We start from the raw sequence: 19,610 nt of genomic DNA on the forward strand, positions 1-19,610 counted from the left end.
CGGCGGGTGGGACTTCCTGAAGCAACCGGAAGTTCCACCCCGCTCCAGGCTCCCAGCCGTCTGACCTCCTGTCTGCGGCCCGTCCACGGCGGTGATTTAACGGGGCAAAATGAAGGGTGAGCACCCTCGGTTTAAAAAATAAATGTAGAAGCGGGGTGGGCACCCGGTAAGGAGCACATGAACGGGGTGGGCACCCGTAAATATAAAATACCATAACGAGCATAATGCACGGTGGGCACCTGCGATGAAGGGGCCACAGGGGGAATCCCTGCGCTCGGGATTCCCTCGCACACGGCCACAGGGGAAAGGAGCCCCGCGCTCCCAGGGCGCACACAGGCAGCATCAAGTCCTGGGGCAAGGGCAACAGCAAAAAAACAGGTCCTGGAGGTCAGGGAGGCAAAGCAGGGCCCAGCACACAGGGTACTCCAGGAAGGAGACAGCCCCCATGGCGGTCCCTCCTGGGCCCCACCATCAGCAAAGCCCCCTCTGTCAGGAATCCAAAAAGTAGAAGAGTCCTCCAAGCATCCATGGGCTGGGCAGGGCCCAGGGAGGGAAGCCTTTTTAAATTAAATTAAATTAGCGATTACACTCCCCAGCCGCCGCGCTCTTCTCCCTCTTCACTTGATTGTGTAACAACTGAGCCCTTGCAGAATTACAGCCCCACAGCCCATGCCAGGCCCTAGTTCAACCCACAGACGCATCCTTAGTTGCAGTGTGCTTAGCCAGCTGTGCCGTAGAGTTTCATTGACCCTTCCTCCCCTTTTCCTCCTACAGTGCCTACTGAAGGTCCAAGACACTTCCTGATCGGACTGACCCCATGTATGACAGGGGCCCTACATAATCATGATGCCTTGCTAATCAGCAACTCACCACTTGGGTTACCAGACCACTATCAAGGTATCTCCTCGTCATGCGCTGCCCTCCACCCGCCTTCTTCCCCCACCTCACCCCACTCTAAATCGCCCTTTATCTCTTTCCCTTACAGCACGCCCCAAATAAGACAACCAAGTCCTGATGACGATCCTAACTAAAGAGGATCGAAACACCGTCGACCTAACAGCCCATTAATAGGCGCACCTCTTCTCCGTGGCTCAACATTGAACTGAAAGATCTATTGATTACTGTGATATCACATTGTCACATGTGTCTTGAGCCACTCACTGTAAAATATATGCACTTTTTGCTCACAGTGCGCCACCCGCGCTGTTCACTTCTTCACTTGCGTCGCCACCTTCACTTTGAACACCTTGTGCACCAAGTATTTTATGGTGGTCACTAATTAATTTTTATGCAGTGCTGTCACTAACTGTATACAAGTCCGACCATGAAATTAATGCTATACTATAAAGATGATTGACTATCTTCTCTCATACTTTTGAGTGTTCTCCTTCTTTCCTTCCAAGTAATGCTGTATGCATACATGTTTAATTGCCTACATATTCATACCTCTCAGGACACTGTTTTTCCTTATTGCACCTTTCCCTGGGCCACAGCAGCAGCAAGTCCCTGGTAGATTCAAGTCAGGAGACAAGAACATTTTACAAGAGGTCACAGCCTCTTTTTATACACACAATTCCTTTGTCTAAAGGTGCAGGCAAGGGGCTGGTTCCTGAGCACTTTGTTTTTCTCAGCCCCTCTGCCTATTCACAGGATGGGTCAGGGACCTCAAACTCACCACAGGGGGCGGAGCCAGCATTGTGTGGGGAAAGCCCAGCCCTATTCAGGTCCCAGGTGCACTCCTCCCCGGCCATCAACATGCAGATCTCCCATTCACCACTGGTGCGGACCCATCCTGACTCCTGGAGCCAGGCACACCAGCCAGCTCCAGCCAATCACAAGCCAGACATCACTGCACAGGCAGGCCAACTTCTAGAAGTGGCACTTCCACACTAGACACATGAATGTCACACACATCATCGCGTAGCATTCAATCTCACGAGTTCGCACATACCAAACTCGTGCCTGCACTCCCCACACATCAGGAACTAACATGGAAACACACATTCCCCATGCATTCCTATGGGAGGGCAGGCCAATCTCACACACGCACTCAGAGAGCACACGCACTTTACACTGCGCCACAGTGCTAAAGTGTGCAAAGACCAGAAATGGCTATAATTATCTCAGAGTGCAATGCAAAAAGTTCAGGGGTGAACCTGCCAGAGGGGCCAAGTCCAACAATTGGATATTGATTGCCTAGCTGGTGTAATACCGGGCGTACACAAGTAATATTTGCTCTTGAATTCCTCTTTACAGTAATCACACTGATGGGCAATCTGTAATGGGTTAAGGTTTCCACGTTTTAGTTCATATTTTTTACCTTAAAATGCAGCAAATTAGTTTGCATTACCTGGTGCCTGGGAAGAAGCTTCTTGGATCACAACAAGAAGGTGTCCAAACTTCTGAATGAATTATACACCAAGTTGTTTATCGGTTTCCTTTAGTACTCCTCTTTTGTGACCTGTTAGATTGACAGAAAAATAGAATAAGTTTTTCATGAGACAAATTAAATACAAATCACTTGAAATAATCTATATAAAATACCTGTTTCTTCAACAGAAGTAACCTATGTGGAAGAAAGATTGGAAATTCTTTGCACACATCAAAGGGTGAATAAACAGGATTATCATCGATTATAGCTCCTCCGCAAAATACAGTTTATCCTACGACAATGTACACAACACGGACTAAGACTTCCCCCTGTACGAGCCTTACTTTTATTTTTACACAATCCTCATTTAAGTTTACTCTAAAAATATTCTAAATATAACAACAAACAATATGAGTAATTATGGAAGCAAATAAATCTACATGAAAAGTGGTAAACCAGGGACAAACATCATGAAGTGCTGCTTAATGGAGAAAATACCAACAAGAGTGATGTTTAGATTGTCTTGCAATGCTCAATCTACTTTTCTGGCATACCTATATTTTCCTACTTGTCTACCCATGACGATGAGACTGCAATTATGCCTTCAGTGTAGCTTTTCGATATGAAAAACAAACTAATTTAAAATGTTTAGGTCTGGCGTGGAAAACCATCATACAAATGAAAAGGAAGATGTTATGGATCTACACGCTTCAGCCATTGGCTTGTTGCTGGAAGCCGCCGAAAATGATTGCTTGCTTTGAAGTATCCTTAATATTTAGGATCAGTTGTTTTGTTCATTTCATTCTCTTTCTTGTTTCCGGTGTCACATACAAGGATTAATGGTTTGCATTGTTTCAGTGTGTCCCGAGGAGTGCTCCTTTGCAATAAATACATTTAAGACCAGCTTTAAATTGTGTTTGCTCTAGTTTTGAGAGGAACATTGTTGTGCTTATAATAGTCCTACAGGACAATGGCCTGCTACCCCTTCCTTGTCGTTCCTCATCAGCATGCAATGTCAAGGTTTCCAAAATAAAAAAAGTTTATTGGGGTGGCAGATGTTTTATCTACTGTACAGCAAAAAGATGGACCTCCATACCTTTCTCACTTAACGCCTGTACAAGCCTTTATGCTTTCAGAACAGGCCTTGAACCATGTAATCAATTATCTCTTTTTGGGACTGGTTTCTCTGCTTGGCACTGTAGTCTTTTCATTTGTCTTCTCTACAGAAAGCATCACATAGATGCCCTCAGGCAACAGTGGTGCTTTATAAATAATTACTTCATTTCTTTTCAAAGCCCTAGCACCAGATACCAAGGAGAACTTCTTAGTTTGCATGGCTATGCGAGTGCAATAGCAATTTGTATCTAATATTCAAGAGACCATAAGGAGAGCTATTAAGAAATGACACAGTTTGAAAGTACTACTGAACAACAGAAAGATTTTGATGTCATAAAAGCTCACATTGCTGGTGCACCAACACTTTGCCCTTTCTGCATAGGACAAACGAGAAATTACAACAGATGCTTGTTTGTATAGTGTCGGAGTTGGGGTATCACCAACAGAAGGCAATAAAGAGTGGACTGTTGTATTTGTAAACCACACACTGCATATCTATCTCCAAGAGAAGACAGGCAATGACAGAAAGGGAGTTACAACGGTGTGCATGGACTACGGAACATATTCGGAATAAAGTGTGGGGCGCTCAACTTATACTAAGAAGAAACCAAAAGCCTCTAGTAAGTATCCTTTCTCCAAGTGGAGGTTGAGATGCTACTCCCCACACTGCCAGACCGGTTTCCAAGATGCAGGAGTACAGAAATACAATTGAATATGTGTCTGGGAAGGGAAGCTAACTCTGACAACAGTTTGCTGGCCCAGGTAACCTGTAGCGAGCGGGGAAACGAATAACACAGGTGATAGGGATGTTGTATGGACAGCAAGTGATTACATTCTTTAGGGAGGTGTTCTTTGAGGAAGGTTTTCCAAACTGCCTTTTAAACGACAATGGTCTGCAACTGATTTCGCAAGATAGGAAGGACCTTCTTAAGAATAGTAGTGTGGACCACATCACAAAGGCACTTTAAGTAATGAGCGGTTTGTGAGGTTTAAAAAATACACCAGAGAGGCGAGGAGTTTCCACGGTGATTGGAAAGATTATATTCAGCAATATTATAGAGTTATCACATCACTCCGCAAAGTGCTAGATGGGTGAGTTTTTAAACTGCTTGAAGGACGTGAAACTGCTGCTGACTTGCATTCATGGTAGCTTAAAAGACCTAATGTGGTTAAGAGCAACAGGGAGAGGAAGTAGAACAGAGGGCTTTTTTGTAAGTAGTATAAAATTAAGGAGAAATATGATAGGGAAAAGAAAGTGTGATTGTCTACTTTCAAAAGAAGGCAACTGGTTTTCCAATTGCAAACCAGGATGAACTGCCGAGAGTGTGGTGACACCTCCGCCGGAGGGAGATCCTTCTCCTACCTGGCAGCCAAGTCATGGAACTCCCTCCCCACCCACCTTCGGCAAACCCAGGACCACCTCGCCTTCAGGAAGCAGCTCAAGACCTGGCTTTTCGAGCAATAAACGGACCCCCCTCCCCCAGCGCCTTGAGACCCGCCCGGGTGAGTAGCGTGCTATACAAATGCTATGATTGATTGATTGATTGATTGATGGCAAGGTTTGGAATGTCCTGAATGTGGCAAATTATAGTAATGGTTTGTATAGTATAGTGCCCAACTTAGGCTCCACCCATCAAAAGACATGAGTACTTTTATTGAAATGTTTCAGTGTCCCCCAAACTACTGTACCAGGGCGCTCACGGTGGAGATTCGGTTGGCTTTTTCAGGAGACCCCCAGATCGAAAAAGGTTTCAGGCAGGGCCTTATATAGTTGATGCTATTCAGCCAGTGTTCCAAAGACACTGGGACTTTTCTCCCAGGCCGTGCTTTCTTTTGCTGATATTTATAGGGCTCAAACTTGACCAGTTACATTACAAGGACACATTCATTTGTTTGCTGGGCATATGAAAATGAACTGATTTACCCAGAATCACAGGATGTTGAGCCGGTATCGCCGAGAATCAAACCTTGTTCCCAGTGCCAAAGTCAGTAGCCGTGGATCCTTTTACCATGACCAGCACCACCATGTTCTGCATCCTGGATGCAGGAAAAACCACAGCAGATTTGATTTGCTTTCTTATGTAATGCCACGCCAAATTGCAGCAGCTGACGCCCCACACCCCTCCCGCAAGGTTTCTATGACGGTGGAGCTACTGAACATTCAGCATCGAACACACAGAGGTACCCAACCTCTGAATGAGGAGGGTCTGCATTTGGTGGAGCGGGCGGGAGGAGGCACTGAGAGCTAGACAGATTATAAAGCCATCAGTTTCCGGGGGTGTCCCATTACCTGCCACCTCTAAATGAAGGCTTTCTGCTGTTTGAGTCCTCCTGTTATTGCGCCATAGGCAAGCAATCACCACTCAGTTCTATGGGGATCCTCACATGCCACTCCAGGTTACAAGGGCACTAGGCCTGAGCCTTTCCATTTCTGGTGCTTTGCAGCAGTTAACGTCTTAGGGTTTCTTGTTGCTCAGATGGGGGTAATTTTGATATTTAGACGTTTCCCTCGTCTTCATAGCTTGATTTTGTTGCAAAAGTAACTATACTCTAGTCCCTCCCAGCTGCCTGCAAGGGGGGCCTCCTTCACCACAATATCATGGGAGGGGTGTCAGCCTAGAGGGGTGAGCAGGGCGGGGCAGTCTCTGCCCCCACCCACAAAACTTCTATGCAGGTACGTGATGACCATGCACATGACCCGTGTGTCCCACTTATACAGACGTCATCAGCCCTTTCCAGGCCCTGCCATCTCGCTCTCAGCACCTGGAAGCCATCTATTTATCTCTGCTTTGTTTGATACAATGCTTAATATCCACCTGTGCGTTTGTCATCATCAACTTTGCAGCACCTGCCTGCATAGGGACAGCCTTCTAAGCGCTCTGCTGCCGGTAGCATCACCCATTCCCCTGAGTATGCGCAGCTCGGAGTTCACTATGAACAATGACTGAGCGTACGCAGTTCGTGCACTAGACCTGCACCTCTGAGCATTCGTAGTTGACCTGGGCATCTTTGTATCTGAGCGTGCACAGTCCAACATCACTAGCTTGTATCTGTGTTGCTGTATCTGAGCGTCTGCAGTCTAACACCAGTATTGCCACATGCGCAGTTCGATATGTGTGGTGTCTCAGTATCTGAGCCTGCGTAGTCCAACATCACTATCCGTGATCAGATATCAGTGAAATTTCTCAGTATCTGGGCATGCGCAGTTGGTGACCGAGTGGTGCTGCAGGCAGTGTAGCCACATTGGGCTAGATCACGCACAACTGGGCTATATTTTTCCCTGTTGTGCAGTAAAATTTTGGTTTGTGCTAGTTGCCAGATTATACATAGGTATACAGCGCTCCAGCAAAGTAATATTTTAAAGCGCTGTATTAGACAAATATTTACTTGGCCACCTGCTGCAACATCAATTCCAATGCATTCACCCCCTGCTTGATGCTGTCCCTGCCCCTCCTTCCTTAAAGTAGCAATATTGGGCTACTTTGGGCTACTTTTTGGTTGGCTTTGGGCTAGAGAATGCCTAAAAAATCTGGCAGCACTGGCTGCAGGAGGACGTGTGGCCTGCCCGGTTCCCAGAGACCGGTCCAGGGGCGGGTAGAACGGGTGCGAGGGCCGCACAGGGGTGCCTGAGCAGAGACAGCATAGCCATCAAGACTCCCTGGGGGGAAACATCCTTTACAACGCATCTTTTACCATGCAGTGCTTTTACATCGCAACTTTTACAACGCAAACCATTACAACGCATTGCACTGGGGGGTGCTCTAGGATAGGGAATAGATTTAATTTACTATCCAACACCTTCCCTGCTATCCACGCGGACTGGAGTTGGAATAGTAAATTAAACTATTCACTATCCAGCACCCCTCAACACTATGCGTTGTAAAGGCATGCGTTGTAAAAGTTGCGATGTAAAAACATGCGTGGTAAAAGCATGCGTTGTAATGCCATAAATCCCTCCCTGGGTGTGATTGACAAGGTCCTATGAGTGACAGTCTCCTCACTAGAAAAATCAAGCAATCAAGACAAAGTGAACATATAAATATTCGAAATTACACCCACTTGAGCAACCGGAAACTGTAAGAAGTGCCAAATGTATGACATTTAGAGCGACACTTTCTCACAAGGAAAACCAAGCAATGAAGTGCATTGAAAAGAGCTAAATAGCAAAAATTAACAAACTTTTGAGCAATGGGAATCTCTTAAATCTCTTGAAACTAAAGCAATACCCCTGTAATGGAAGGTCACTGACCTACAATCTCTTTCTAAGAAGACTCTACGGCAGAAAACAATTACATCACCATCATTCATCAGAATTCAGACTCTCCATGAGGAAGTTTGCAGAGGGCCTATGCTCAGCCTGACAAAACGTCTATTGTGAATCGATACTGTGCTACAGGAACTGAGAACATTTTAGAAAACAGTGCACCTGAAAATATGAAATTAAGAAAAAACATAACTCTGGCTGTCAGTATAATATACCTAAAATTGGTAGGACAGCCCAGAAATTCAGCTCACACACCATTTAAAGGAGCAACTAACATCCATAAGTGACGGCCTAGTAGAAGCGAGGCCCCCATCCATACACAGCTGATCATGAATTATACGAGAAAGTGAGAAAGACGTGCTAGCAACAGAGACCTGGGGCAGAACCAAGGCAGAACTACCCACCGGGCTCCACCTCACATGATCATACCAGGGCTTGAACATGTCTGCTCCAGAGTGACTCTTTCTGCTGTACCCCCCCCCCCCCCTGGAAAACTAGATGTAAATTATATTGATAACGGCTCACATTTGGGTTTTCCCTTTTCAATCATTACATTTTAGATTTCTTTACGAGCCTTAGGAGACCAAGAGCAGCGAGCTATACAGGCTCAGTCAGGGTTGTAAAATAAATTATATTTTCGAGTATCCAGTGCCATTTAAATGGCACAGCTCTGCCCTCCGTGGCACCAGTCTGACGAGAGCAGCCAGTGAGCAGAGCTACAGGCTCAGTCAGGTTGAACATTTAAATGCTATTTTCAAAAAGTAATTCAGACCTGACCGGGCCACGGCTATGACGAGTCTCCGCCAGTCTCTTTGTAATGAAGATTGTCTGTGCAGTCTCTTTGTAATGAAGACTGTGGGATGTCCCTTCGATCCAGTCGCTAAAGGCACCAATTAACGGGCGGCACAGGAAGCAATGTGAGTAGTGCATGCAAGCAAACCAAAGAAACATAACTGCCCCCCTTTTGCGCCGTGGCCCACCTCACAAGTGACTACTTCCTGTCTCCACGCCCGGTAAATTGACACAATGTATATTGTTGCAGTCACTTGACGCCATGTCAGGTGAATGCAGCCCCCGAGGTAAATGCTAAGCCGGATGCGTGGTACTTGGCAGGACGGCAAGGGAAGGGCGTTAAAATGACTGCAGGCAGCCACTTCACACCATGTGGAGCAGTCATCCAGTCAATTAATCCACCCTTGGAAACATGGGCAGATTTCACTGTCTCTGCCATTTCACTTGTGAGCTGGTGACACCTGGATGAAAGTAGCACCTACATGTTGGGATAGGGTGGCCGGGTGCTTGGCGTGCCAAGGTATCGGGGCATCACATTTTCAGTTCTGGGGATTCATGTAATGAAGCGGTGCACTCTGGGAGCTCTATTCTTGTTCCGTTCAGTTGCACCCACCGATCTCATGCATTCTCAGCTACCATGAAAGTATGGTATGTTACTTACACCCGTGCGTTTTTATCCATTGTTAAGTATTCGCCAGCAGCCATAAAATGATTCTGTCCCACAGAGCGGGCGTCCTGGCCGTGCAGCAGGTGTGATCAGCGGTGTGGAAAGGCAGCCGAGCCCCATGATTCCGGTGCTGCCCGCTAACCATTGAGCAGCCAGCCTCCACCTCCAATTTCATTACAAAATGTAACTCCTGGCGCGCACCCTGTCAGCAGGACGTGACGTTGAGTCCCCACACAGCGCCATGGCAAAGTTGCCACACATACCTTAACTGCGTCAGCCAGGCATCGGGCAGGCCCCACCCGGACCTCCAGGTCGCAGTGCTGATCAAATGTAACATTGTAGCACAGAGAGCAGAGCACGTTGGATCTTTAACTGTTACATACTGAGCCTGCTGCCAAGTGAAGTCTGCTGCGGCCCGGGCGGAGCGCACAGCACACAGGAGTCAGAGGCGCCAGCGCGCGCGCTAGCATCTAGCGTAGGCTAATTAGAGCAGAGACTGCCAACCTTGTGAGCTACTAATATTATTTGTGCTGTATTAGTGACCACATCAGACAAGATCACATTAGTGGCCAACCCAATGCTAGATTACTCACAGTGATCACTTCAGTACATTCGGCAGGACTGCCAGCAGTAAAGTAAAAATTTGAATGCCTCTATAGGCTTAATATGACATCCATAGCCCCTAGCATGAAGGTATTATTATCAGTAATAGTGCATGATTTATCACTCAGATATTAGCTTTACATATATTTTGGACATTCAGACATTTTTGTCTCCAAACATTAACTCATGAGTTGTGAAAACACACAATTTTTTTGTCTTGAATACACACATTTGGTCTGCAGATATTAATTCAACATAGCAAAATGTTCCAATTTAGTAGGCTGGAATTCACATAAGTGAGCTACTTCTATCTAGTTGGAGAGCTACCAGTAGTTCACAAGCTACTAGTTGGAGAAGCCTGTTTTAGAGACTTTTGCTTTAAATATTGTTTGCTTTGTGCACGGACTTTGCAGTGATGAAGCAAGGATACGTATGCATTGCGACTTGCTTAGTCAAGAATCTTCAAAGTAATTATTAATGTATTAACAAACATGTTTTGTGTACTAAAATTGCATCACATTACACGTTAGGTATCTAAGTGACGCTTGCCAATGTGCTTTACTAATGTTAATACGCTTGCATCTAAAACGGCTACTGCCATGCTGGTTTTCATCTGCGCCTGCGTCCGTCATACTTATGTGACTTCACGTACTAACCATTCTGGAGGGAAACTCTTGCTTCTGCGCATTCGTGCCTTTAACTTTTAACCATAGGAAGCTTGCATAGCTGCCTGCGCTAAGATTGTCTGTCTTGCCTAACAACTAAAACGCAATAGTAAATGGATTTATATGGGATCAGTGTAGTAATAAGTGGTATACATTGCATACATTTATTCGTTGTCTAAAACTGTCCTTTTCTATTCTTACATGTATCCAAATTCATGATGACATGCTGTACTGACAAACTCCATCTTTGGTGGCACTGAGTCTGCGCGAAAAGCATCAATGTCCCTGAAACTTCAACTTTTGGACGCCTTCCAAAGGACAATGTGCTAGAAGATGCTCGTGGGAATTGCTCCTTGACCCACAATGAATGGACTGAACTCAATGAAATTAGTTACTTTTCTGAGCATGCTCAGATGACCAAAAAGACGTAATGTGAACCTGGAAAATGGGCGTATTCATAGAATGAATATTAAGAAGGACATGTAACAAATTTGTGTGGTGTGATGACCTCTCCTCATTCCTTGTCCAATCAAATTTGGGGATCCTGACATTTGCAACAATGGGGGTGGTACATTGCCCCGACAAATAGTAGAACTAGGGTGGGCTTAGTTAGTTAGTTGTCCGACTTGTCCGAATAGCTGACCTGTCACTGACCCAACACACTCGATAGGAACCGTGAGCAGAGGAGCTGGCGGAGCACTCTGTCAGAAGATTTGAAACCCAGATCGGGGTTTGGAGAACCTAAGTGCTGGCGAAGCACTTTGACAGTGGACTTAGAAATTTCTCTGGGGATTTGGCTGTTAGCTGCAGAGAGGAGTAACGCTGGTGCTGCAACTTTAACTGCGGGTGCTGGTCGTAGTCCTTGGTGGTCCCGTCCTGATCCAATTTGGCTGTACCTGTCCTGATTGTTTTGGTCTGCACCTGCTTGCCTTGCTGGCATCCTTCTTGGGGTCCTGTCCTCATTCCTGCCCATTGTCGGGGTTGGATTTCCTAGCACCACTTAGGTAATTATAGTAGGGCTTGATCGCTACACCTACACTGTGTTATTTGATGATTCTATGCCTAACGACGTTTCCTTTGATTTCATTGCAATTATCATTCTAATATGCATCTTCTTAATTGATAATGAATAATTAAAAATATTATGGTTTTATATATTCAAAAGTTTACCTTAGATAAAGGTTTTCAAAACTTCCTGAGTCTGAGATTATTATATGAGTGCAAATGTTATTTTTCCTATCTATCTTTAAACAAACACTCTGATCCTGTAGGACTCTAGGTACCGGAGACAAGGATTGGTAAGTTAACGGTATAGGTCCAAATGTTAGGATATCAACTGATGTCGAGTTTGTAGCGTGGGTTAGGGTTTAGTTAAGATAGGTAGGTAGTTAGTAGGTTAACTAGTTTTATTGATCGATCAAACTGTATTTTACATTTGAAATGGTATTTTGAAAATGCTATTTTATGTATTAACCCAAATTGTTCGTACTTGTTTTATGTTTTGTTTGGAAATCCCAGGGGCAGAATAAGCAGGTGGTAACTGGAAGCCACACTGTAGTGAGGTCACTTACCTGTAGGAATTCAGTGCATGGCTAAGTAAAGCTGGAAGCACTGTTTAGGGTTTTCTGAATGAATGTGTGAATAAATGATAGCCAAGAGTTTGCTGGCAAAACCTTTAGTGTGATATCACCTAGAAAGGGTCATACGGAAGGAGTAGCAGGTTCTTCTGAGCTTGATTGACAGCAGAGGAGTTCACTGGTGAAACTTTGGTCTTGGAAATAACCCAGGAGAGGGTAAGGCCAGGGAAGTAGTAATTTCTTTAATGCTTGAGTGAAGGGTAGGCGGAAGGGATCTACTCACAGCATATGAAGAGTAAGCGAAAGGGATTTACTTGCAGTATATAAAACCTATCAGTCCTTTGAATTAGTCACTCAGGTACAGTGGCGAATGTTTTAATGTTGTTGATTAATGAAAACTGCACATTAAAATACAAGAAAGAAAGTTTTCGTATTATCTTGCAAAGGAGGGAGTCAGTAGCAGAGCTGCGCTGACGTCACTCAGAGCTGCGCTGGTATTGGTTGAGGCAGCGGGTGTGTAGCGAGTTAGTAATTGTAAAGGAGGGGTGAGAAACAGGAGCGTGAGAACTCGTCTCATGGGAAAAGCCGCACAACTATTGGTTGGAATAATTTGAACCTGAGATTTTAATTGGTCACTGAAATTAAGAAACGAGCTGGTATTGGAAGCATTTTGTAAATATAAAACTGAGTATTACTGCAAAGATTGTGGTTTGTGATATATGTGGCATATAGGTCCGATTGAAGGTAATCGACATGACAGAGGGTATTTAGGGTTTGCGCATGAGCAATTCATTAGAGGTAGACCTTACATAATGTACGGAGAAAAGAGAAAAATGTCATTTTTCAAAACGGTTAAGAATTTCTTCAAGAAAGACAAAGTGATTAAAACTAGAGAAGGAATTATTATTCCACCACCCAAAACGCCCGCATCATAAATGATGGTGGAAAGGGGCTATCACACCTGTGTGTGGGTAGAGAACTGGATTGAATACACAAAATATGATGGTTTATTAGCTTTGTCCAAAAATTGTAGTTTCAATGGTCGAGTTTTGTACAATCTGAGAACTCGCATGAATGAACTAGATCCCAGACCTAGACTAACGCAGTATGAGGCATTAGAAGAATGGGAGACTGAGGCATATGAGCGAGATATTGGAGTGAGTACTATCCTAATAATCCAAAGGAGACCAGAGACAAATTGATGAAACAGTGGAGGCAGTCCATGTTAGTGGAAGGATTATACCCGGTGAGAGAGCTAGAGAAATCTCCCGTAATCAAATGTGTAGCGAAAACACAACATTTAATGACAAGCGGTGAGTCAGATGATGATTATATGGAGGATTTGTTAATGAAAAATCCACCACCTTACCATGAAGAATCAAGTACAGTTAATCCAAGTGCTCCATGTTTTGCTCCACCTTAAGTTCCACAAATTCTGCATGAGAAACCATTAGAAAAATTGTTAAAAGAGAAGGAAAAGGAAGCACTAGAGAAACAAAGAACTGAGTTAATTCAGAATATTTCCCAGTTAAACACGAGTCCTGAAGCTTTGACAATTCCAGTTACAATTGGCACCTGTTGTTCCCTTATATGGGGATAAACCGCCTAGTTTAAAAGCCCCTGTCCTGACCACACCAGCCTAGAAAGGAGACTCTGATAGTGGATGATCAAGAAAGTGAATGTGAGTCAGTAATTTCCCTTATGGATTTACCCATCAGAGAGCCAGACAGAAATTCAGCCAGAAAAAGTACACCTGGAAGTTCTAGAAAGGAACGGATGGAAGCATCCTCAGGTACGATACATGCGACAGTAGTTACCCCAGAAGAAATAAGGAGATGGTCCCGAGAAATAGAAAAACCTAAGTCAACACCACCGAAAATGTTGGATATATACAAATTAAGGGTCGAATTGGAAGATATGATGGCTGGAAATGTGGGATTGGAAAGGTTAAATACCTTTACAGATGACGATTTATTGTTCATATGTTAGAGCATTACTAGAAACACCAGAGTATTCCATGAAAAATTAATGGATGGAGCTATGGATATGGGAATTGACATTGGCAGATCAAAGGTTTTGCAGAAACCCTACAGAGCTGAGTTTACTGACAAAGATTTATAAAACATGAATGTGTCAGGGAGAAAAGTGCAGATGACTTAGAAAGGTGGAAAGCCAGGTGGGCTAAGAAAAAGGAGGAAGTACACACAAAACAAAATAAATCTACTTCTGAATATTTGCTAAAAGAACCTGAAAAGGTAAAGAAACTGTATCCCATGAGAGAAGTACCAGGGGGAGGTTATGTGCGTGTCCCATGGTCCCGTCAGGATATTTTGTCATTTACAAATGACTTTCCAAAATTGAGAGAAAACCCTGTGGAGTGGTACAGGCAGGTTGAAAGATTTGTAAAGGTGTTGAAAGTTTTACTGAAAGATTTGGACGGATTGTTCGACATTGTTGTACCAGTCGATTTGTGGACAGAATGTAAAATTGCTATTGATTGGCCCATTGAGGAATACCCCAGAGATCTGAAAACAGGAGCCCCGTCCAATGAAGATATGAAAAAGTATAATCAAGTCATAACTTACCTGAAAGGGAAAGTTCCCCCAAAAGAAACTGATAGGACTAACATTGATAGAACCACTCAAAATAAAGCTGATCTGTGCATGCATACTATGAACGTCTCTTGCAGAGTTTCAAACAGTATAGTGGGCTAGAAAACATTGACACAAAAGACATGACCCATTTCATCTATCGGTTTGTGCTGGGCCTGAGACCTGAAATTTCGCAATGGATCTAGGATCATAAAATATGCTGGCAGGCCAAGCCTATAGATGGATTCCTGAAATATGGAAAATATTGTGTAGATGAATTGGATAACAAAAGAAAGAATTTGGAAGAAAAGGTAATGTGGGCACAGGTGAAATTAGCAGAGCAGCAGAAACTCTAGTTGAGTAAAATTACGAATAATGCTGGAACAGCAGGAGGCCAGGGAGATGGAAGTGGGGTAAACTATAAAGGAAAGTTTAATAGAGAGGAAGTCAAGAAGAAATTTCCCTGTCATGGGTGTGGAAAGTTGGGACACTGGAAGAACGAGTGTAAAGAGGTATTTAATAATAACAGTGTGCCTAATAATCCTTTAAATCCGCAGACGCAGAATGAGGTGCAAAGGAAGCCACAGCGGCAGGTAATACAAAACCAGATACCCCTTGCCCCTATGCAAAAGTCTAGGAGCAAATAAGGATACAGTGTGGAAACCACAGATTGGGAGGGAAATAGTGGAGCAGACCCATTAGCATCCCAATTTCGTTTGAGTGACATATTCTTTGCTGACGATTCTGACTGACGGTGCCTGAGAGGGGAGGACGAGGAGTGCGTACTTGGTGCATCCTTGCGGGTAGATCAGTCTGGCCCATATATTGAAGGAAAAGTTGAGGGAAATTATGTAACCTTTTTATTGGACACAGGGGCTTCTCGTTCTACTGTGAGAACAGCAGACGTTCCAAACCTACCCCTCTCGGGAGAAGCGATCAAAGTAGTGGGTGTTTCTAATAAGCAAATCAGTACCCCTGTAACTGAACCAATGGAAGTTAGAATAGGCAATTTTAAAGACATGCACAAATTTGTCATGTGTGACTCCAGCCCAGTGAATCTGCTGAGAGATTTGTTGTGCAAAATGATTTGCACCATTTTCTGTACCGATAGTGGTGTAGAAATTCAAACTCCTGATGAGGATGGAGTTTACAAACTGATGTTAGCAAAGCCAGAAACAGAAATTAAAAAGCTGACTGTAGCGGACATACCAGATGAGCTAAAACATACTGTGGATCCTATAGTGTGGGATTTTACAGGAAAAGATGTAGGTTTATTGGCAAATGTTGGACCAATAAAAGTGATGGTGAAGGAAGGTGCAGAATACCCAAACAATCGACAGTACAGAATGAGCTCAGAAATAAAAGCAGGGGTTTCAGAAGAAATAAAATGATTAACTGAGACAGGAATTATACAAGAAATAATGAGCAGTCCATGTAATTAACCGATAATTGGCATCAAGAAACCAAGTGGGAAGTATAGGGTCGTACAAGACCTCCGAAAAATTAATAAAATTGTTGTTCCATGCTGTCCAGTTGTGCCAAACCCCGCAGTTATTCTATATCAGATACCATGGGGAGCTGGATGGTTTACCGTAATTGACTTGTGTCCCGCCTTCTTTTCCATCCCATTGCATCCAGATAGCAAATAACTTTTTGCTTTCAAATTCGACAACCATGTCTATGTTTGGAATCGTGTCCCTCAAGGGTACACAGAAAGACCCTCAATCTTTAATCAGATATTAAAGAAATGTCTTGAATCTCTGGTGTTGCCCGGAAAATCCGTCCTGGTGCAATATATAGATGACCTCTTGGTGGCGTCTAAAACCCAAAATGACTGTATAATTGACACTATTGCATTACTGAATCATTTAGGTAGAGAAGGGCATAAAGTCTCACCTGAAAAATTGCAGTTCTGCACCACTTCTGTAAAATATCTGGGGCACCAGATAGAAAGAGGAGTCAGAAGAGTTACCTCAGAAAGAATCAGAATAATCAAAAACATGAATCCACCTCAAACTCAAAAGGAGATTAGAATGTTCCTAGGAGTTGTAGGCTATTGCAGACAGTGGATTGTGGGATTTGCAGTCCTAGCAAAACCATTAATACAGATGTCAAAGAAAAGAGCAAAGGACCCAGTAGAATGGGATGATCAAAGCATGACTGCTTTCCTGAAATTAAGAGAATGTTTGTGTACAGCTCCAGCATTAGGAATGCCTGACTATTCAAAAGAATTTGCACTGTTTTGTGACACACAAGACATATGACGTCATGTGGCATATTTCTCATCCACACTGGACCCAGTGGCATCTGCATTGCCAGGGTGTCTGAAAGCAGTGGCTGCCACATGTGCAAGTCTTGAACAAAGCGAGTCCATTATCATGGGACATCCAGTAACTGTTTATGTCCCACATGCAGTTGTGATTTTGTTGACCAGAACCAAAACCCAATATTTAACCCCTAGTCGGCTGACTAAATATGAGAGAATTCTGATAGGTGCAGAAAATTTGACTATAGCTAGGTGTAATATCCTGAACCCGGCAACACGGCTACCAAATTCACACTTTGCAAAAATGGAAGAAGTCGAACATGATTGTATCGACTTAACTGAATACAGTACCAAACCACGTCCACACATTAAAGAGGACCCATTAATGCACTCAGAATATGAGCTGTTTGTGGATGGCTCATGCATGAGACATGAGGAAGGAGGTTTAAGTGTTGCTTATGCCGTGTGCACTTTGGAAGGTCCAATTGAAGCATCCTATTTACCTGGAGTCAACTCTGCACAAATAGCCGAATTGGTCGCATTAACAAAAACTTGCAAATTTGGGAGGAATTGGAGAGTAACCATTTACACTGACAGTCAGTATGGTTATAGGGTTGTGCATGACTTTGGCCAACTTTGGATGCTAAGGGAGTTTCTGACTTCTTCAGGTACTCCTATTAAAAATGGTCATTATGTGAAAGACTTACTGGAAGCAATCCAGTTACCAAAAGAAGTGGCTGTGGTCAAGTGTGCTGCTCACCAATCTGGAAATGACAAAGTGACAGCAGGTAACCGATATGCTGACTAGTTAGCCCAACATTGTGCAAAGTACAAAATGGCAGTAAACAAGAAAGTTGATGCATGTGGAAACAGCTGCCAACTTATGGTGCTTGGAGGTGTGAGTACGTGGGAGGAAGTGAGAGAATTGCAGGATGAGGCAGAACAAAAGGAAAGGGAAGAATGGGTAACGATAGGCTGTCAGAGAAGGGCAGAAGACGGTGTTATTGTTTACCTTGATGGGAGGCCTGTGTTACCTGACTGTATGCTTGCTCCTATGGCTAGGATGTACCACGGAGATTCACATTTGGGGCGAGATGCTATGATTAGGTTGTTTAGACAAACATGGTTCAGTGCAAGATTCAGGAACATAGCAGAGGCTCTTTGCCATAGATGTTTGATTTGCCAACAAATGAACCCTGGTAAGAAAACAATCATACTTCAAGGGAAAATTGGGAAAGCAGAAGGCCCTTTCAAAATGGGTAGAAGCCTATCCTACACGTAGGAATGACAGCATCACAGTAGCAAAACTCTTACGTAGAGAACTGATCCCTCGTTTCGGTTTTCCAGTATCAATTGAATCAGATTGAGGCCTGCATTTTAATAATAAAATAATTGTTGCCCTAATCTGTGAAGCATTCAAAGTCAAGCAAAAGCTGCACTGTGGATATCACCCAGAGGCTTCTGGAGTGGTTGAGCAACTGAATGGCACATTCAAGTCAAGATTGGGAAAGATGTATGAATCTACCCGATTGGAGTGGCCCGATGCTCTGCCTTTGGTACTGATGGGACTCAGAAGTATTCCAGATTGGAACACAGGCTTGAGTCCACATGAAATTCTGATGGGAAGAGCAATGAGGCAGGCATGGGTGCCAGGACACAAACTGATTAATATATCTGATGACTTAGTACTGGAGTACTGCAAAGAACTGGCTGACCAAGTGCGTTCTATCTCTCACCAGGTTGGGGAAGAGTCAGTCGCCAGATAAGCCACACCAGCACATGATCTGAATCCTGGTGATTGAGTAGTGTTAAAGAAACATGCACAGACATCTTGCCTAGCAGTGAGGTGGGGAAAACCACGGCAAGTGATCCTGGTTAGTACCACAGCTGTAAAGTGTGCAGGAGTTCTACACTGGATCCACGCCTGTCATACTAAAAGAGTGACAGAGCCTGAAGAGACTGGGGCTGAAGGTTGTGCAGCTGAGGGGTCTCAAGACGTTGATCTCGAAGTAGTTGATGATGAGCAACCGAGCACCAGACAAGATGAATGGATTCCAGTAGTTGAGATACCTGAAGAAATCATAAGAACAAGAAGTCAAACTTATTTAGACAGACAGAGGGATAGTGAGGATGAGTCAGGAATAGAAGAACATACTCAGATTACACAAATCAAAGTCAATAGTAATCTTGAGGAGGAACAAACAGGGAAAGACAAAGGTACTCAGACGACTGAAACGACATCTGAAACTCCGGAGTCTGAGAAGGGAGAGACTAGGGCGGAAGTTCAGGCAGAAGACAGTCAAGAGTTCGAAGAGCCTGAACAGGTTCAGACAGAATTAGAAAATCGTGTTCAGGTAGAAGAAAGAAAAACAAACCAAAGACAAATTCAGCAATTACCTGAACAAGGCCAGAATAGCAACCAGGCAGAAGAAACAGAAATAAGACCTGGACCTAGTCAGATAGAGAGGGAAACCAGAGAAAACAGTGAAACAGATGTGCCACAACTGAATGAAAATAAAAGAGCATTGGAAGAAGAGCAGAGCACAGTGCCAGCTAAAAGACTCAGAAAGGGAGACAAGTGGCCAAGATTCGTAAAAAGATTGAAATTGCGCCTTAAAACAATAAATGAAGAGCCTGAGCAAGTACATGAGATATCAAGTCAAACTGGAAAATCCACAGCACCTCTGAGAAGAAGAAG

General features: G+C 43.9%; 1 protein-coding gene across 3 annotated transcripts in view; it reads right to left on the minus strand.

Annotated features, from left to right (window-relative positions):
- Nucleotides 1-19,610, minus strand: part of LOC144764069 (uncharacterized) — an 87,244-nt gene that overhangs the window by 62,060 nt on the left and 5,574 nt on the right. For all 3 annotated transcript variants that reach the window (XR_013596307.1, XM_078650225.1, XM_078650224.1), the window contains exon 2: nt 2,351-2,461. The gene's annotated coding sequence lies outside the window, so the exon portion shown is untranslated. The remainder of the gene's footprint in view (nt 1-2,350; nt 2,462-19,610) is intronic.

The sequence above is a fragment of the Lissotriton helveticus genome, chromosome 6 (genome assembly GCF_964261635.1).
Source record: "Lissotriton helveticus chromosome 6, aLisHel1.1, whole genome shotgun sequence".
NCBI classification, from domain to species: Eukaryota; Metazoa; Chordata; class Amphibia; order Caudata; family Salamandridae; genus Lissotriton; species Lissotriton helveticus.